The 21,529-nt window shown below is 34.8% G+C and overlaps 1 protein-coding gene across 8 annotated transcripts in view; it reads right to left on the minus strand.

Annotated features, from left to right (window-relative positions):
- Nucleotides 1–21,529, minus strand: part of CDH18 (cadherin 18) — a 1,109,085-nt gene that overhangs the window by 733,969 nt on the left and 353,587 nt on the right. The window contains exon 1 of one of the 8 annotated variants that reach the window (XM_064375896.1): nt 19,799–19,818. The exons of the other annotated variants lie outside the window; for them this stretch is intronic. The gene's annotated coding sequence lies outside the window, so the exon portion shown is untranslated. Of the gene's footprint in view, nt 1–19,798; nt 19,819–21,529 lie in introns of those variants that run through there. 8 annotated transcript variants of the gene reach the window in all.

The raw sequence follows: 21,529 nt of genomic DNA on the forward strand, positions 1-21,529 counted from the left end.
AGACCTTTGACAGATGGGTAGATTGAAAAAGTTTTCTCCCAGTTCTCTAGGTTGCCTGTCCACTCTGATGATAGTTCCTTTTGCTGTGGAGAAATTCTTCAGTTTAATTATATCTCATTTGTCAATTTTGACTTTTGTTGCAATTGATTTTGGTGCTTTTGTCATGAAGTCTTTGCAAATGTCTATGTCCTGAATGGTATTGCCTAGGTTTTCTTCTAGGCTTTTTATGGTGTTGGGTTTTACATTTAAGTCCTTAATAGATATTGAGTTAATTTTTGAATGAAGTGTAAGGAAGGGGTCCTGTTTCAGTTTTCTGCATATGACTAGCTAGTTTTCCCAGCGCCATTTACAGAATAGAAGATCTTTTCCCTTTTGATGTTTTTGTCAGGTTTGTCAAAGATCAGATGGTTGTAGACATGTGGTGTTATTTCTGAGGTCTCTGATCTGCTCCGTTGGTCTATATGTCTGTTTTGGTACCAGTGCCATGTTCTTTTGGTTACTGTAGCCTTGTAGTATAATTTGAAGTCAGGTAGCATGATGCCTCCAGCTTTGTTCTTTTTACTTAGCACTGTCTTGGCTATATGAGGTCTTCTTTATATTCGTATAAAATTAAAAAATTTTTTTTCTAATTCGTGAAGAATATCAATGGTAGTTTGATAGGAATAGATATCAATGGTAGTTTGATAGGAATAGCATTGCATCTATAAATTATTTTGGGCAGTATGGTCCTTTTATGATATTGATTCTTGCTATCCATGAGGATGGAATGTTTTTCTATTTGTTTGCGTCCACTCTTATTTTCTTGAGTAGTGGTTTGTAGTTCTTTCTGAAGAGGTCCTTCACATCTTTTGTTAGCTGTATTCCTAGTTATTTTATTCTCTTTGTAGCGATTTTGAACGGGACTTACGATTTTGCTTTCTGCTTGTCTATTGTTGGTGTAAAAAAATTAACAAAATAGACTTCTAGCCAGACTAACAAAGAAGAGAGAGAAAAATCAAATAAACACATTAAAAATTATAAAGAGGATATCACCACTGACCCCACAGAAATACAAACTACCATAAGAGAATACTATAAACTCTTCCATGGAAATAAACTAGAAAATCTAGAAGAAATAGATACATTCCTGGACACATACACCCTACCAAGACTAAACCAAGAAGAAGTTGAATCCTTGAATAGACCAAAAACAAGTTCTGAAAATGAAGCAGTAATTAATAGTCTACCAACCGAATAAAAAAAAAAAAAAAAAAAAAAAAAAAAACAACCCAGGACCAGGGAGATTCACAGCTGAATTCTACCAGAAATACAAAGAGGCACTGATACCAGTCCTTCTGAAACTGTTCCAATCTAGGTTTTCTACTCCCTAACTCATTTTATGAAGTTAGCATCATCCTGATACCAAAATTGGGAAGAGACACAACAGAAATAGGAAATTTCAGGCCAATATCCCTGATGAACATCGATATTAAATCCTCAGAAAAATACCAGCAAACTGAATCCAGCAGCACATCAAAAAACTTATCCACCACAATCAAGTTGGCTTCATTCCTGCAATGCAAGCCTGGTTCAACATATGTAAATCAATAAACATAATTCATTAAATAAATAGAACCAAGGGCCAGAACCATGTAATTATCTCAACAAATAGTAAAAAGGCCTTTGATAAATTCAACATCTCTTCATGTGAAAAACTCTCAATAAACTAGATATTGATGAAATGTATCTCAAAATAATAAGAGATATTTATGACAAACTCACAGCCAATATCATACTGAATGGGCAAAAGCTGGAAGGATTCCCTTTGAAAATTGGCACAAGACAAGGATGTCCTCTCTCACCACTCCTATTCAACATAGTATTGGAAGTTCTGGTCAGGGCAATCATACAAGAGAAAGAAATAAAGCATATTCAAATAGGAAGAGAGGAAGTCAAATTGTCTCTATTTGCAGACGACATGATTTTGTATTTAGAAAACCTCATAATCTCAGCCCAAAAATTCCTTGAACTCATAAGCAACTTCAGCAAAATCTCAAGATAAAAAATAAATGTGCATAAATCACAAGTATTTGATTGTCTTTATCTTTTTAGAGACTGTTCTCTCAGTCTTGACTCAAACTGTGGGTTACACTAGACTCCTCATGATAACTTAGCCAGAATGATACTCTAAGCATGGAATACCATGGGTAACTAAATCTACAAAAAGACCTCAAAACATTCGGGCTTATACATGCAAATCAAAGTTACCGATGAATCAAAAGGCGAGACACTCTGTACAGATATGAGAGCATAAGATGGAGTCGTGAATGTTAGTGGGTTGAGGCTCAATAAAAATGAGTGAACAAAAGTTATAAATGTGATTTATTACATATTACATTTGTCGATTTTCCACTTCTACTCTATTGACAACATTCTGAAACTTTTAAGTAAAGTTAAAAAAAAAAAAAAAAGAACGGTTCTGCATCTTGACCATCCTGATGTAAGGGGAAATTTTCTGTGACAGTTAACATTTCCCTGAATACTATTCAGCTGATCTGGGTTGCTAAGAGTGGATTTTCTTCCTCCTTTGTCATCCTTACCTGTATTTCTTCTCCTAAGACACCAACAGGCAATTTCAGATTTGCATTTCATCACCATAACTTCAAGCCTGATTTACTTTTTCCCTCTAGGTTTGCTATCCCTAGTTAAAACTATCAGATTCTGTTTCAACTTTTTATTTTCATCAGGGTGCTTTGAGGGCCGGCAGTTGGTTTGGTAAATAAATTAAATGGTGTGATTTTTAAACCACTATGTTGTATAATGGAAAATAGAGATATCCAACAGTGTAACTATAAAGCTAACAGAAAAATGTAAAATAAGTTATATGCAGAAGCCTACAGATGCCTGCATCTTATTCAAAAATAGTTGATTTTATGTGTACCCAATTATCATCATAGACTTAAATTTGTATTTCATTAGCAGGCTAGCATTCAGTGAACCAAGGAATGTACTGTTAAAGTTATCCATTACTTACTGTTATGTAAGATTTTGTTTTTTCATTTAACCACATAAATTTATGTGCTATTTTAATGGATTCATATTATCAGTATTTATTACGTTATGTTCCTACAGCTAACCCAGCTAATATGGGTATTATTTTTGTTCTTCTCAATGATGAATTTGATTGTATGGTAATTGATTTTAGTATGTTCTTACACTTACTTGCCTAAAAAGGTCTCAGAAATGACATATCAGATGACATATTATATTATTAAATTAATATCAGTGCCAACACCATAATTAAATATAATTACAATTGATGGTAGAATTATTTTACTGCATATATAAATTCACTGGAATATCTGATTAAATATATTATTTTATTTTAGTATATTGTAGTCAATAAATATATTATCCTTAAGAGAATTTGTGTTTACTCTAAAAATGTAAGAATGATAAAGTATGATATGCTTTTAAATTTTGATGGAGGATAATTGTAAATATATAGATTGCAATTCAAATAATTTGACATATTAAATAGAATATATTCTCAAGGGATTTGTATATAAATTGCATTCTTTAGATATTTAATTCTTAATTTGTCATAGGGCTTTTGTAATTATTGAATCACTTTTACTTAACCACTTAATGGAAAGTGTATATTTCCCAATCTTAAAAATGTATGGGACTTCAAAATTCTATTATTTAACAAAATCAAAAGAAAGTTGGAACCAGATGATTATGGATGAATTGAAACCTTCTACAATACCTGTTTTACCATTTTGGGAGCATCTGAATATTTAGTATTTTTTCTGTAAAGTATGGACATTTGTTCATCTTCTAAATCAATGAGTGTCAGATGACTGTACATCTGTTTGCAAATAAAGTGAGAGACGGCAAGGCAGGGTGTTGTTTCTGCATTTGTTTTGTTTGTTTGTTTTTCATTGCAATTTTCCTTTCTGACACTCAGCCTAACAACAATATTTTGAATAGATGCCAGAATATTTTGTCATAATAGGTCATAGTTATAGCATTTAGTAATTTGCTAGGCAATATTCTGGATATTTTAAATATATACACTTTTAAAACTTATCACAAATAACCATTAAATAGCAACCAGTCGTATCTTTATTTTACAAACAAGAAACTGAGGCATAGAGATATCAAGTGATTGTCCAAGCACACCGCTAATATGTGAGGGATCCAGAAATTAAATGACGCAATCTGATTCTGGGAATTTTGCCATTAGCTATTACCCTGCTTTATCTCTCAAAGAATATTAGATATATAGTATTGGAAAAGTTAAGTTTACATTTTCATCTCAGAGAAAAATAACTTCAACTTAAGTCACACTTCTTATGTACTTAATAATATAAATCTACCATCAAAGGGAGATTCAAGGTTCCACTTTATATTTATCACAGTATGTAAGAAATAGATTTTGAATGGATGCCAATATTTCTACAATAGTTTCCAAATGAAATGTGTACTGGACACTTGATCAGGATATAGATGTAGACAGCTAGATTCTTCCTTTATTCAAAGCAAGATTACTCATCTATTCAATTTATAGATACTTCATCCACAAATCCTGTAAAAAGATAATTACAGCACCACTGTAGTTATCTTTTTTTTTTTTTTTTTTTTTTTGTCACATAAGAGGCTTATGAATCTAAAGAACTGTTTCAAAGCACCTGGTTTTGTATGGTTTAAGTACATGCTACTGGCCTGGGGAAAGAGTGTTTTAATAGCATGAACTAATGTTGATTATGCATATAATTAATTCCCTCCTTTCTCTCTGTTTTCTTTGTTGTTGTTGTCGTTTGTTTTGTTTTGTTTTGTTTTCTGAGATGGAGTCTCACAGGTGTGAGCCACCACGCCAAGCCTCTCATTTTTCTTTCATTGTATTGCCTCTTTGTAACTAGAATTTCCAGTAAATGAATACAATGTTCTAGACAATAAATTGAAATATATCAAGAAAAATATTGCAGTGAGCTGAGATCGTGCCATTGCACTCCAGCCTGGGTAACAAGAGCGAAACTCCATCTCAAAAAAAAAAAAAAAAGAAAAATAATTATCTTTCTAAATATAAAAATGAAGAAACCTGTCCATTAGTTATAATTTTAAGTGTTATATGAATACATATACGAAGCTAAACCTTCAAAATGCCCTTGACATGAAAATTATGACTCAAGATGTTACAGTTGGAAGAAAGGGAATGTTTCCTTTCACAAATACCACACCACAGTGACAATGATCACGATTTTGTCCTAGGGCACCCAGCCAATCTTGCTATTTGCTGTTGCTGAATCCTGAAATTTTGCCATGGCATTTATTTCTCACAACGATTAAAGTCAGAATACCGTATGATTGCTTAGAGAGCAATATGTATTACATATAAGGTAAAAGTATAAAGGAGATAGTAACATGTACCATTAGAAAAACAGCGTTTGACTTCTAGGACAGGATGACTAGAACTATAGGTATAAGTTCTGATATAGTTTGGCTCTGTCACCACCTAAATCTCACTTTGAATTATAATAATCCTCATGTCTCAAGGGCAAGACCAGGTGGAGATAAGGGAATTATTGGGGCAGTTTCCCCTATGTTGTTCTAGTCCTCACGAGATCTGATGGTTTTACAAGGTGCTTCTTCCTTCAGTGGGCACTCGTTCCCTCTCCTACTATCCTGTGAGGAGGTGCCTGCCTCCCTGATTGTACGTTTCCTGAGGTATACCCAGTCATGTGAAACTATGAATCAATTAAACTCCTTTTCTTTAAAAAAGTATCCAGTCCAATACCTTTTATTTCTTTCTGTTGCCTGATGGACCTAGCCAGAACTTTCAATACTATGTTGAATAAGAATGATGAGAGAAGGTATAGTTGTCTTGTGCCTGTTTTCAAAGGGAATGCTTCCAGTTTTTGCCCATTCAGTACGATATTGGCTGTGAGTTTGTCGTAAATAGCTCTAATTATTTTGAGATACAATCTATCGATGCCTAGTTTATTGAGAGTTTTTAGCATAAAGGGCTGTTGAATTTTATTGAAGGCCTTCTATGCATGTACTGAAATAATCATGTGGTTTTGTCTTTGGTTCTGTTTATGTGATGAGTTATAATTATAGATTTGTGGATGTTGAACCATTCTGTTTATGTGTTGGATTATGATTACAGATTTGTGGATGTTGAACCATCCTTGCATCCCTGGAATGAAGCTGACTTGATCGTGATAGATAAACTGTTTGATGTGCTGTTGGATTCAGTTTGCCAGTATTTTATTGAATATTTTTGCATCAATATTCATCGTGAATATTGGCCTGAAATTTTCTTTTTTAGTTGTATCTCTGTCAGGTTTTGGTATCAGGATGATGCTAGACCAATAAAATGAGTTCAGGAGGATAAGGTTATTTGAATAGGAAGAGAGGATGTCCAATTGTCCCTGTTTGCAGATGACATGATTGTATACTAAGAAAACCCCATTGTCTCAGCCCCAAATCTCCTTAACCTGATAAGCTACTTCAGGAAAGTCTCAGAATACAAAATCAATGTGCAAAAATCACAATCACTCCTATACACCAATAACAGACAAGCAGAGAGCCAAATGATGAGTGAAATCCCACTCACAATTGCTACAAAGAGAAGAAAATGCCTAGGAATACAACTAACAAGGGACTTGAAGTCCTCTTCAAGGAGAACTACACACCACTGCTCAAGGAAATAAGAGAGGAAACAAGCAGATGGAAAAATATTCCATGTTCATGGTTTGGAAGAATCAATAGAGAGAAAATAGCCATACTGCCCAAATTAACTTGTACATTCAATGCTATCCCCATCAAGCTACCAATGACATTCTTCAGAGAATTGTAAAAAACTACCTTAAATTTCACATGAAACCAAAAAAGAGCCCGCATAGCCAAGACAATCCTAAGCAAAACAAACAAAGTTGGCAGCATCATACTACCTGACATCAAACTATATATCAAGGCTACTGTAATCAAAACAACATGGTATTGGTATCAAAACAGATATAGACCAATGGAACAGAACAGAGGCCTCAAAAGCAACCCCACACATTACAACCATCTGGTCTTTGACAAACCTGACAAAAACAAGCAATGGGGAAAGGATTCACTATTTAATAAATGGTGATGGGAAAACTGGCTAGCCATGTGCAGAAAGATGGAACTGGATTCCTTCCTTACATCTTATATAAAAATTAACTCCAGATGTATTAAAGATTTAAACATGAGGCCTAACACCATAAAAACTCTAGAAGAAAACCTAGGCAATACCATTCAGGACACAGGCATGGGCAAATACTTCATGTCAAAAACTCCAAAGCAGTGACAACAAAAGCCAAAATAGACAAATTGGATCTAATTAAACTTAAGAATTTCTGAACAGCTAAAGAAACTATCAATAGAATGAACCAGCAAACAACAGAATGGGAAAAAATTTTTGCAATCTACCCATCTGACAAAGGGTTACTATAAAGAATCTACAAAGAACTTAAGCAAATTTACAAGAAAAATACAACCCCATCAAAAAGTGGGCGAAGTATATAAACAGACACTTTTCAAAAGAAGACATTTATGCAGCCAACAAACATATTTTAAAAAGCTCATTATCACTGATCATTAGAGAAATGCAAATCAAAACCACATTGAGATACCACCTCGTACCAGTTAGAATGATGATCATTAAAAAATCAGGAAACAGCAGATGCTGAAGAAAAAAAAGCCAGGGACACTTAATGTTAGCCATGGAAGCAGCTGGGATGGGGGCTGTACCCTGCAAAACCACAGGGTCAGAGCTGTCTAAGGACATGGGAACACACCTCTTGCATCAGTGTGTCCTGGATGGATGGAGTCAAAGGATAACATTGTAGAAATTTAAGACTTAAAGATTGCCCTATTGGATTTTTGACTTGCATAGGGCCTGCAGGCCCTTTGTTTTGGCCAATTTATTTCATTTGGAATGAGTGCATTTACCCAATGCCTATACCCCTATAGTATGTGGGAAGTAAATAACTTGCTTTTGATTTTACAGGCTCATGGGTGAAAGAGACTTGTCTTGTCTCAGATGGGATTTTGGACCTGGACTTTTGTTTTAATGCTGGATTGAGTTAAGACTTTGGGGGACTGTTGGGAAGGCATGATTGTATTTGAAATGTGAGAACATTAGATTTGAGAGTGTCCAGAGGTGAAATGATATGGCTTGGCTATGTCCCCACCCAAATCTCATCTTGAATTGTAATTTCCATAATCTCTACATGTCATGGGAGGGACCCAAGGGAGGTAATTGAATTATGGGGGTGGTTTCCCTCATGCTGTTCTTGTGATAGTGAGTCAATTTTCATGATATCCAATGGTTTAGTAAGTGTCTGACATTTCCCTTGCTGGCATTCATTCTGTCTTCTGCTGCCTTGTGATGAACGTGTCTTCTTCCCCTTCACCTTCTACTATGATTGTTGGTTTCCTGAGGCCTCCCCATCCATATGCAACTGTGAGTCAAGTAAACCTCTTTCTTTATAAATTTCCCAGTATTGAGTATTTTCATAGCAGCATGATAAAGTATTAATACAAGTTTTAAGGAAAAAACACTGTCTTTTAACAAAAATGTTGCCAAATATTTCATTACATCTGAAACTTTTTTAGACATACAGAACTTTTTGAATTTAGGTAGGGAAATATATTATCCTTCTTGTACTTTTCAGTTAATTATAAGAATCAAAGAGATGGAATCTATCTTTAGAAAAAATCAGATTTTGAGTAATAGTGATAAAACACCCATTTTTTTTTTTTTTTTTTTTTTTGAGACGGAGTTTCGCTCTTGATACCCAGGCTGGAGTGCAATGGCGCGATCTCGGCTCACCGCAACCTCCGCCTCCTGGGTTCAGGCAATTCTCCTGCCTCAGCCTCCTGAGTAGCTGGGATTACAGGCATGCGCCACCGTGTCCAGCTAATTTTTTTTTGTATTAGTAGAGACGGGGTTTCACCATGTTGACCAGGATGGTCTCGATCTCTTGACCTCATGATCCACCCGCCTCGGCCTCCCAAAAAACACCCATTTTTGAATGAGCAATAAGAATATAATTGATGGTTCTTTTTCTGACAAACTATATGAGTTTCAAAAAAAGAGGCTTTAATACATATATCAGCAAGTGCATATTAAATCTTTCCAAGTTTTGGCTGTGTGTCATGGCTCACGCCTGTATTCCCAAAACTTTGGGAGGTCAAGGGAGGCAATTCCCTTGAGCTCAGGAGTTCAAGACCAGCCTTGACAACATGGTGAAAATTTGTCTTTATAAAAAAGTACAAAACCAGAAGAAAATCTAGGCAAAACCATTCAGGACATAGGCATAGGCAAGGACTTCATGACTAAAACACCAAAAGCATTGGCAACAAAAGCCAAAATAGACAAATGAGACCTAATTAAACTCCAGAGCTTCTGCACACCAAAAGAATCATTAGAGTGAATCAACAACCAACAGAATGGGTAAAAATTTTTGCAATCTACCCATCTGACAACGGGCTAATATCCAGAATCTACAAAGAACTAAAACAGATTTACAAGAAATAAAAACAAACAAGCCCATTCAAAAGTGGGCGAAGGATATGAAAAGACACTTTACAAAAGAAGACATACATGAGGCCAAGAAACATATGAAAAAATGCTCATCATCACTGGTCATTAGAGAAATGCAAATCAAAAGTACATTGAGATACTATCTCACGCCAGTTAGAATGGTGATCATTAAAAGATCTAGAGACAACAGATGCTAGAGAGGATGTGGAGAAATAGGAACAGTTCTACACTGTTGGTGGGAGTGTAAATTAGTTCAACCATTGTGGAAGACAGTGTGGCAATTCCTCAAAGACCTAGAAATAGAAATTCCATTTGACCCAGCAATCCGATTACTTTGTATATAGCCAAAGAATTATAAATTGTTCTATTATAAGGACATATGCACACCAATGTTAATTGCAGCACTGTTTACAATAGCAAAGACTTGGAACCAACCTAAATGCCCATTGATGATAGACTAGACAGGGAAAATATGGTACATAAACAACATGGAATATTATGCAGTCATAAAAAAGATGAGTTTGTGTCCTTTGTAGGGACATTGATGAACCTGGAAACTATCATTCTCAGCAAACTGACACAAGAACAGAAAATCAAACCCCGCATGTTCACACTCATAGATGGGTGTTGAACAACAAGAATACATGGACACAGGGAGGGGAGCATCACACACTAGGGTCTGTGGGGAGAACTAGGGGAGGGACAGCAAGGGGTGGAGAGTTGGGGAGGGATAACATGGGGATAAATGCTAGATATAGGTGATGGGGAGGAAGGCAGCAAATCACACTGCCATGTGTGTACGTATACAACAATCTTATATACATGTACCCCAAAACCTAAAATTCATGGTTGTGTTCTTTAAAGAAACAAATGCACAACCAAGAAAAAACAAAAATACAAAACATAGCTGGGCGTGGTGATGTGCACCTGTAGTCTCAGCTACTGAGGAGAATGAGGTGAAGGATAGTTTGAGCCTGGGGAGTATGAGTGGGCTGTGAGCTCTGATTGCGCCACTGCACTCCAGCCTGGGCAATAGAGTGAGAACTGATCTCAAACAAAAAGAAAAAAATGTTTAAAAATATGTAAAGAAACACAAAACTTCCCAAGTCACATGCCAAAAGGTTCAAACTTCCTTTTATGACATTTCATGTAATATTCAGCATCCCACAGTCCCATGAAATATAATTAAAATGATTGTAAACTAGTAATTGTCATACAGATGCAGTTGATTATTATTTGTAGTTTTAGAAATTGAAAATGAAATGACATATGGTTACAAGGGCCTCACTCAACTTAAAAAATCACTCATTTTATCATAATTTGAAATAGAGGGTTTTTAATAATTTTCATCGTTTCCCATTAACCTAATTGTATTATCTTCTTAAGGTTGGTGTAACAAAGTATCACAGAGTGACTTAAAACAGCAGAAATATATTGTCTCATAGTTCAGGAGTCCAGAACTGTGAAACCAAGTATAGGTACAGCAATACTGCTTTAAAACCTGCAGCTGAGAAATTTCCTTGCCTATTATAGCTGTGGTGTTTGCCGGTAATTGTGGGGGATTCTTTGGCTACTAGATGCATTGCATTATTCCAATCTCTGCTTCTGTCCTCCTATGGCCATCGTATCCCTGTATGTCTCTGTCCTGACATGTTTTTTTCTTATAAGAACATTAATCATATTGGATCGGGTAACAGTCTGATAAAGTCACCTTAACTTGATTACATCTGCAAAGATCCCATTTCAAAATAAGGTCACATTCATATTTACGGATGGTTAGGACTTGAAGGTAACTTTTTGCCAGGTCATAGTTTAATTAATGCCATTAGTGAATGCAAAATAGGATTGCATATGAGTATGGGATATTACTAAATGTGGAGAGTAAAGTTGTTTTGTTTTGTTTTTCCAATGCAGTATTTTAGTACATTGTACCTGGATAAGGCCACACTTATCCTTTGGATCAAAACATATAAAAAAGCTACATACAACAAACAATATGCATAAACCAGCATTATATGATAACAAAATAAATATATAACAATGAGTAAAAGGATATTACTTATTTCAGCTGGAAAGAATAAATACTAGGATTTGTTAAGTAAGTAAAATATCCAGATCAAGTAGAACTTGATTTTGCCATTATCTTTGCTATTATTTCACTAGGAAGAACAGACAGAGAAGCACATTCCATAGAAGAGGAAAAGTTCAGAAAATAAGAGGTTTGTGGGGACAATTAAAATGCTAGCTTGAGTCAAAAATATCTGGGAAAGCAAGCATCAAAAATACATTCACACAAGGTAGCAGCAATCCAGTGACATGAGAAAAATTTGAAATGATTTCAGAAACAGAAAGAAGGCATTACAGGCACCAGCACAGGACAGTAGGATGATACAAAAATATTCCCAGGGCATTGGATATTAATGTAGGCTAGGATTTAAAAATCTGGTACAGAAAGTACAATAGACTTGTACTGCATTAATCTAATTATATATGCTGTGGTGATAACATATGCCAGCAAACTGTGTGGTGTACTTCCCTGGAGTATCACAGTGAATTTGTATAGTACAGCATTCCAGGACATTTGATTGAGGAAAATACAGGGACATCTGTAAAAAGCTTAACAGTCTACTACTCTTATAGTACTTAGAATCATTTTGTTAATGAACAGAACTATTAGTTTGTTTTGTATTTGCCTAGGGGTGGTGAGAAATTTATTGAAATACATAGCTATGAACTGAAAGAGTTTGGGAATCCTTAGCTTATTAATCAATGAATTAATTTTTTCCCTTCAAAGTTGCTCTGCAGCTTTGTATAGTTTTATACACCCCTTTATATTTTTGTTATCTTGTCATTTAGATCATTTTTATTAAAAACTATTTTGTTTTTGTTTTTGTTTTGAGAAGGAGTCTCACTCTTTTGCCCAGGCTGGATGGCAGTGGTGCAATCTCAATTCACTGCAACCTCTGCCACCCAAGTTCAAGCAATTCTCCTGCCTCAGCCTCCTGAGTAGCTGGGATTACAGGTGCCTGACACCAGGCCTGACTAATTTTTGCATTTTTAGTAGAGATGGGTTAACTGGTCTTGAACTCCTGATCTCATGACCCACCTGCCTCAGCCTTCTAAAGTAAGGGGAATACAGGCGTGAGCCACTATAAAAATCAATTTTTTTAAAAAAATGTACTGGTATAAAAATTAGTCAAAATCTTCTTTAATTTTTTTTCTGGTGTTACTGGAGGCAAAGACTAGAGAAATAACATTTTTCCCAAATGAAACAATATTTTGCTCTTAATGAATTTTATTCTCCCACATTTAGGTCTTTTTTTTGCAAAACTAAGATCATTTTCAGAGTTATTATTACTACTTTTGTCTTAGCTTTTAACATTAGGTTTAATATTTCACTTTAATGTGCATGCTATATGTTTTTGTCTAATCTATTTGATTCCTGAGTCAACTGCAAAACACATAACTATATTAATAATGAAATTGAGAGAGACTGGAAGTTTCTTGCAAAATGTCAGCATAGAAGCAAACTGGCTTCACTCCCATTCATAAGAAAATAAAATAAAACAAAACAAATATATAGCACTGAGGTTATCACCAGCAACACCCCAGAACTCAGATATGAAGATGAGACTGTACCTAGTGCCACAAAGAAGTAAAACAAAACAAAACAAAAAGTCTGAGCAGAGAGTACAAGAATTGGACTTCCATGTCTGTGATGGTGCTCTTCCCAATCTGCCTGGCACCAAGCCTGTGAAAAATTTTCCTCCTACTCATGGTTTCTGTATTAGAAATAATGTGATAGAGATGAACAATTAAGCTTCCCCAACCTCTTGGGTCACCTAGCTGGAGACCTAACCATATTTCAATTCATGGGAAGCATCACAAGTGTTTAAAGCGGGAAATGTATCTAAGCACAACCAGAGGCCAGCAGTTCAGTGGGTCTTCCATCTCCAGCTATGCAAACCCTTCTCTGTCAAAAGAGACAACAAATCATAGTTGTTGCTCCAGGGCATCACACTTGAGGAGGTATGGTCCATAGATTCCATAGGTAAAAACCACTAGCCAGCTTTCCAACACTGCCAGGATATTTCCTTTGTGACTTCCTCTGATATGGGACAGGTACTGCTTTGATAATTTACTACAGCCAAAGCACACCTGGGCTTAAAGCACTACAGAGTAGCATAAAGGAGGCAGTGTCCTAGTGGAGGGAGAAAGAGAGAGAAAGAGAGATAAATTCAATAGGTAAATTATAAAGTATCTCTAAGCAAATGCATCCAATAAAAAAACAAAACAAGCCAAACAGTTAAGATTGGAACAAAGAACCAATCCTTCAATGCAAAGATGCTGACGCTGACAGACTTCCACAAGAAACAGCAACAATAGAGAACTATGACCTACCAAAATGGACAAAATAAGAAACCAGTTACTGACACTAATAATATGGCAATATATGAGTGTTCTGACCGATAATTTAAAAACAGTTTTAAGAAAACTCAATTATTGCAAAAATCACAGTAGATAACAGTAGAATGGATCAAGCAGAGCAAATGATAAATGAGCTCAAAGATAGGCTATTTGAAAATACACAGTTAGAGGAGAAAAGTAAAAAAAGAATGAGAGGGAAAAAATAGAACCTACAACTAGAGAAAATTATTTGAAAAGACAAATCTAAGAATTATTAATATTCAAGAAGGAATTGAGCAATAGTGAGGGAAAGAAAGAAATTATCATAGAAAACTTTTCAAAACTTGAAAAATATATACACTTCCAGGTATGGAAAGGTCAGAGAATATCAAATGGATCCAGCCCAACTAAGATAATCTCAAAACACGTAATAACCAAACTGCAAAATAAAGGACAAAGTAAGGACTCTAAAATTATCAAGAGAAAAGCAGCAAATAACACATAAAGGAGCTCCAATTCATATAAAAATGGACTTCTCAACAGAAACCATACAGGTCGGAAAGAAATGAAGTGACATTCTAAAAATGTTTGAAGATAAAAACCTGTCATACAAAAATACTGTATTCAGCAATGCTCTCTTTCAAACATGAAGGAGAGAGATTTTTTTTTTTTCAGGCAAACAATACCTGAGAGAATTCATAACCACAGGATCTATTTTATAAAAAATACTAAAGGCAATTCTTGAATCTGAAAGAAAAATACACTAATGTGCAAAAAGAAAATATTTGAAGGGTATAAATCCCACTGGCAAAATTAAGTGCACAGACGAATCCAAACTATTCTCATACCATAATTGCAATGTGTAATTCACTAGTAACTTTAAGTATGAAGTCTAAAAGAGAAACTGATCAAAAATAAGAATAGAGATAGGCAATATGACAATATGTAAATTGAGAAACAAATAAATAAAAATGGCATAGGGAAGCTAAAGTGTAGAGTTATTTTTTTTCTTTCTTTTAAGTTTTCTCTTTGTTCCTATTCTTCTTTGTAATCTAGGTCATCATTCCTCTAAAATAACTGGTTTAATTTTTTTGTAAGTTCCTGGTACCAACAATGAATAAAATTATAACAGATTCACTAAAAATAAATATCAATAAACTAAAAGATTTTTACCAGAAAAAATACTTAGCCACAAAGAAAAATAGTAAGAAAGGAGGAAGGAAGAATAGAGCTAAAAAAATAAGAAAAGAAAACAAGCAACAGAATGGCAATAATATGCCATTTATCAATAACACTGAATATGCCATTTATCAGTAACACTGACTACTGATGGACTCAATTATTCAGTTAAAGGACCTAAAGTGGCTGAATGAATTCGGGGACAAGAACCTACTTAATCTATAAATACACGTATATGCTGAAGATAAGAGTGGTAAAACAGATATTACATGCAGCTGGAAACTGAAAATGAGCAGAAGTAACTATACATGTAACAGATAAAATGACAAAATGTCAAAGACTATACCAAGAGACAAAGAAAGTCACCATATAATAATAAAAGGGATTGTAGGTGGGATGGGGACTAGGGTAGGGATAGCATTAGGAGAAATACCTAATGTAGATGACGGGTGATGGATGCAGCAAACCACCATGGCAGGTGTATACCTATATAACACATCTGCACATGTACCCTAGAACTTAAAGTAATTTTTTAAAAAAAAAAAATTCAGTTATAGGACCCAAGCATATATAGCATTCAAACATTAACAGATTTAAAGGGAGAGATAGACTGCAATATTATAATAGTAAGAAACTGTACCACCCCACTCTTAATAACAGACCATTCATTTAGAAAGAAAATCAACAAAGAAACATCAGAGTTAAACTACACACTATACCAAAGAGGCCTAACTCACATTTATAAAACATTTTACCCAACTTCTGCAGAATATACATTCTTTCCATAAGCACATGGAGTGACCTTCAGAATAGACTGTATCTTAGGCTACAAATCAAATCTCAACAAATTGAAAAAACAAGAAATCATATGATCTTTTCTGACGACAATGAAACAAAACTAGAAATTAAAAACAAGAGGAAACTCAGAAACTACACAAACACATGGAAGTTAAACAGCATGCTCCTGAATGATGAAATTAAAAAGAAAATTAAAACAATTGAAAATGTAAATACAACACAGCTAAGTCCATGGGATATGGCAAAAACAGCACTAAGAGGGAAGTTTACAACAATAAATATTTATATCAAAATTATAAAGACTTTAAATAAGTAAACAAGTAACATACATTAAGGACCTAGAAAAGCAAGAACAAACCAAAACCAGAATTAATAGAGGCAATGAAATAATAAACATTAGAGCAGAAATAAATAGCATTGAGGCTAAAAATAATACAGAAGATCAACAAAATGAACAGTTGATTTTAAGAAAGATAAATAACGTCAACATCAACAAAACTTTTAGCTAAACAAACTGTGAAAAGAAGACCCAAATAAATAAAACCAGAAATGAAAAAATGAGATATATCAACTTATATCACAGAAATGCAAAAATTTTTAGAGACTATTATTAACTATATGCCAAAAAACTGGAAAACCTAGAAAAAAAACGAAAAGTTCCTGACACATATAGTCTACCAAGCTTGAACCATGAAGAAACAAAAAACCTCAACAAACCAAAAATGAGTAGTGAAATTGATGCTATAATGAAGTCTTCCATCAAAGAAAATCCAAAGACTAATGAATTCACTGATGAATTCTACTCAGCATTTAAATAACTAATTCCAATTTTATTCAAAGTCTTCAAAAAAACTAAAGTTTGAAATATTTCCAAACATATTCAATGAGGCTCGTATTAACCTGACATTGAAACTAGAGAAAGATACAAGGAAAAAGAAAACTATAAGCCAGTATTACTGATGAATACATATGTCAAAATTCTCAACAAAATATTATCAAATCATATTCTACAACCCACTAAAACATCATTTACCATAATCAAGTGGAGTTCATCTGAGGATAAATATATGTATGCATCCCACTACAGAATAATGATTTAACATACAACAATCTCTAAGCATGACACATCACATTAACAGAACAAAGAACAAAAGCCTTATGATTCCAATAAATACTCAAAAAGCATAACATTCCTTTAATAATAAAAAACATCAACAAACTTTGTGTAGAAGGAACATATCTCAAAATAATAAAGGTCATATATGAAAAACCCACAACTAATATAATACTGAACAGGGGAAAATTGAAATTTCTTTCTCTAAGATCTAAAACAAGGATGCCCATTATGTCTACTTTTATTCAATGTAATACTGGAATTCCCAGCCAGAACAATTTTTTTAATCAAGGGGGGAATAAAAGGGCATCCATATTAAAACAAACAAGTCAAATTATCCTTGTTCACAGGCAACATGATGTTGTATTAAAAAAAACAAAATACTGGCAAACAGAATGCAACAGCAAATCAAAAATCTTATTCAACATGATAAAGTAGGCTTCATCCTGCAGATGCAAGGCTGCTTCAATATATGCAAGTCTATAAATGTAATCCATCACACAAACGGAAGCAAAGAGAAAAACCACATGATTATCTCAATAGATGCAGAGAAGGCCTTTGACAAAATCCAACAGCCCTTTATGCTAAAAGCCCTCAATAAACTAGATATCGATGGTATATATCATAAAATAATAAAAGCTATTTATGACAAACCCACAGCCAATATCATATGGAATGGGCAAAAACTGGAAGCATTCCCTTTGAAATCTGGCACAAGACAAGGATGCCCTCTCTCACCACTCCTATTCAATATAGTATTGGAAGTTCTAGTCAGAGCAATCCAACAAGAAAAAGAAATAAAGGGTATTCAATTAGGAAAAGAAGAAGCCAAATAGTTTCTATTTGCAGATGACATGATTGTATATTTAGAAGACTCCATCATCTCAGCCCAAAGTCTCCTGAAACTGATAAGCAACTTCAGAAAATTCTCAGAATACAAAATCAATGTGCAGAAATCGCAAGCATGTCTATAAACCAATAACAGAGAAACAGAGAGCCAAATCAGAATAAACTCCCATTCACAATTGCTACAAAGAGAATAAAATGCCGAAGAATACAACTAACAAAGAATGTAAAGGACCTCTTCAAGAAGAACTACGAACCACAGTCAATGAAATAAGAGAGAACACAAACAGATGGGAAAACATTCTATGCACATGGTTGGGAAGAATCAATATCGTGAAAATGGCCATACTGCCCAAAGTAATTTATAGATTAAATGCTATCCCCATCAAGCTACCAATGACTTTCTTCACAGAATTGGAAAAAAAAAAAACACTTCAAACTTCATATGGAACCAAAAGAGAGCCCTCATAGCCAAAACAATCCTAGGCCAAAAGAACAAAGCTGGAGGCATCATGCTACCTGACTTCAAACTATACTACAAGTCCACAGTAGTCAAAACAGCATGATACTGGTACCAAAACAGAGACATAGATCAATGGAATAGAACAGAGGCCTCAGAAGCAACACCACTCATATACAATCATCTGATGTCTGACAAACCTGACAAAAACAAGCAATGGGGAAAGGATTCCCTGTTTAATCAAATGCTGTTGGGAAAACTGAATAGCAGTGTGCAGAAAGCAGACTGGACCCCTTCCTCACACCTTATACTAAAATTAACTCCAGATGGATTAAAGATCTAAACATAAGACCTAACACCATAAAAACTCTAGAAGAAAGCCTAGGCAAAACCATTCAGGACATAGGCATAGGCAAAGACTTCGTGGCTAAAACACCAAAAGCAATGGAAACAAAAGCCAAAATAGACAAATGGAATCTAATTACACTCCAGAGCTTCCATACAGCAAAGGAAACAATCATTAGAGCAAACTGGCAACCAAAAGAATGGGAAAAAATTTGTGCTATCTACCCATCTGACAGGGGCTAATATCAAGAATCTACAAAGAACTAAAACAGATTTATAAGAAATAAACAAACAAACCCATTCAAAAGTAGGCAAAGGATATGAACAGACACTTTTCAAAAGAAGACATCTATGAGGCTAACAAACTCATGAAAAAATGCTCATCATCACTGGTCATTAGAGAAATGCAAATCAAAACCACATTAAGATAACATCTCACACCAGTTAGAATGGTAATCATTAAAAAATCAGGAGACAACAGATGCTGGAGAGGATGTGGAGAAATAGGAACACATTTACACTGTTGGTGGAAGTGCAAATTAGTGGAAGACAGTGTGGTGATTCCTCAAGGACCTAGAAATAGAAATACCATTTGACCCAGCAATCCCATTAGTGGGTATATACCCAGAGAATTATAAATTGTTCTATTATAAAGACACATGCACACATATGTTCATTATGGCTCTGTTTACAATAGCAAAGACCTAGAACGAATCCAAATGTCCATCAACAATTGACTGGATAAAGAAAATGTGGCACATATACATCATGAAATACTACGCAGCCATAAAAAACAATGAGTTTGTGTCCTTCACAGGGACATGGATGAACCTGGAAACCATAATTCTCAGCAAACTGACACAAGAACAGAAATGCAAACACTGTATGTTATCACTCATAGGCGGGTGTTGAACAATTAGAACACGTGGACACAGGGAGGGGAGCATCACACACTGGGGTCTGTTGGGAGGGGCTGGGGGGGATAGTGAGGGGGTGGGGAGGGTGGGAGGGATAATGAGGGGAGAAATACAAGATATAGGTGATGGGGGGGTGAAGGTAGCAAACCACCTTGCCATGTATGTACCTATGCAACAATCCTGCATGATCTGCACATGTACCCAGAACCTAAAGCACAATAAAAATAAAAATTAAAAAAAACCCAAAAACTAAGGACTATCCAAATCTGTCAGAACTAATATACAAATTCAGTAAATCCACAAAATATATAGTCAACATAAAAGATTAGTAGCATTTATATATGTTTACAGTGAACAATCTGAGAAAAAATTAAAAAAGGAATCCCACATACAAATAATATAAAATATATAGAAATAATTCAACTAGAGAAGTGAAAAGATCTATATAAGGAAAACTATAAAACACCAATGAAAGAAATTGAAGAGAACATAAAAAAATTAAAAGATATTCCAAGCTCATGGATAGGAAAATTAATATTGCTAAAATGACAATAATGCCTGTATTAGTCTATTTTTTATGCTGCTCATAAAGACATATTAGAAACTGGGCAATTTACAAAAGAAAGAAGTTTAATCGACTTAGAGTTCCATGTGGCGACAGAAGCTTCACCATAATGGCAGAAGGTAAAAGACATGTCTTACATGGCTGCAAGGAAGAAAAAGAACTTGTGGAGGAAATCTCCTGTTTTAAAAACAACCAGATCTTATGAGACTTATTCACTATCATGAAAACAGCACTGGAAAGACCCACCTCATGATCCAATTATCTCCCAACAGGTCCCTCCCACAACACGTGAAAATTATGGAAGCTACCAAGATGAGATTTGGGTGGGGGCACCAAGCAAAACCATATCAATATCTAAAGCAATTTACAGATTTAATGCAATACTTTTATAAACAAATAGAAATAACAATCCTAAAACTTATATATAGCCACAAAGGACCCTGGATAGTCAAAGCAATCCTGAGCAAAATGAACAAAACTGTTAGAATCACAGTACTTACTTTAAAATATACTGTAAAGCTATAGTAATCAAAACACCATTATATAGGCATAGAAACAAACATAAATACCAATTGAATGGAATAGATAAATTTAATATAAATTCATACATTTACAGCCAACTTATTTCAACAAAGATACCAACTGTATTAGTGTATCACACTGCTATTAAGATACTACCTGAAGCTGAGTAAATTACGAAGAAAAGAAGTTTAATTGACTCACAGTTCTGCATGGCTGGAAGGCCTCAAGAAACTTACAACCATGGCAGAAGGGGAAACAGGCATGTCTTACATGGCAACAGGTAAGAGAAAAAGTGTGTGAATGAGGAACTGTCAAACATTTATAAAACCATCAAATCTTGTGAGAAATCCCTCCCTCACTATCGTGAGACCAGCATGGGGAAACTGCCCCCACGATTCAATCGCCTTTCGCCAGGTCCATCCCTCAAACATTGGAATTATGGGTAACACAAACATGCAGGGATTATGGGGATTACAATTCAAAATGAAATTTGGGTGGAAACACAGAGACAACCCATATCACCAACAATACATAATCAGGAGAGGACAGTCTCTTCAATCAACGGTGGTGGGAAAACTGGATTGCTATCTGCAAAACACTGAATCTAGACCCTGATCACTCACTATAATAAAAAAAATGTAGAAATGATTTAAAGATGTAACCTAAAACTGGAAACTATAAAACTACTAGAAAAAAGAATTGCAGAAATGTTCTAGAGTATTGGTCTGGGCAAAGATATTTTTGTGTAAAATCCCAAAAGCACAGGGTACAAAAGCAAAAGTAGACAAACGGGATTACATCAAGGGAAAAC

The sequence above is a fragment of the Aotus nancymaae genome, unplaced genomic scaffold, assembly GCF_030222135.1.
Source record: "Aotus nancymaae isolate 86718 unplaced genomic scaffold, 86718_ANA_hifiasm-v0.15.2.pri h1tg000014l, whole genome shotgun sequence".
Lineage (NCBI taxonomy): Eukaryota > Metazoa > Chordata > Mammalia > Primates > Aotidae > Aotus > Aotus nancymaae.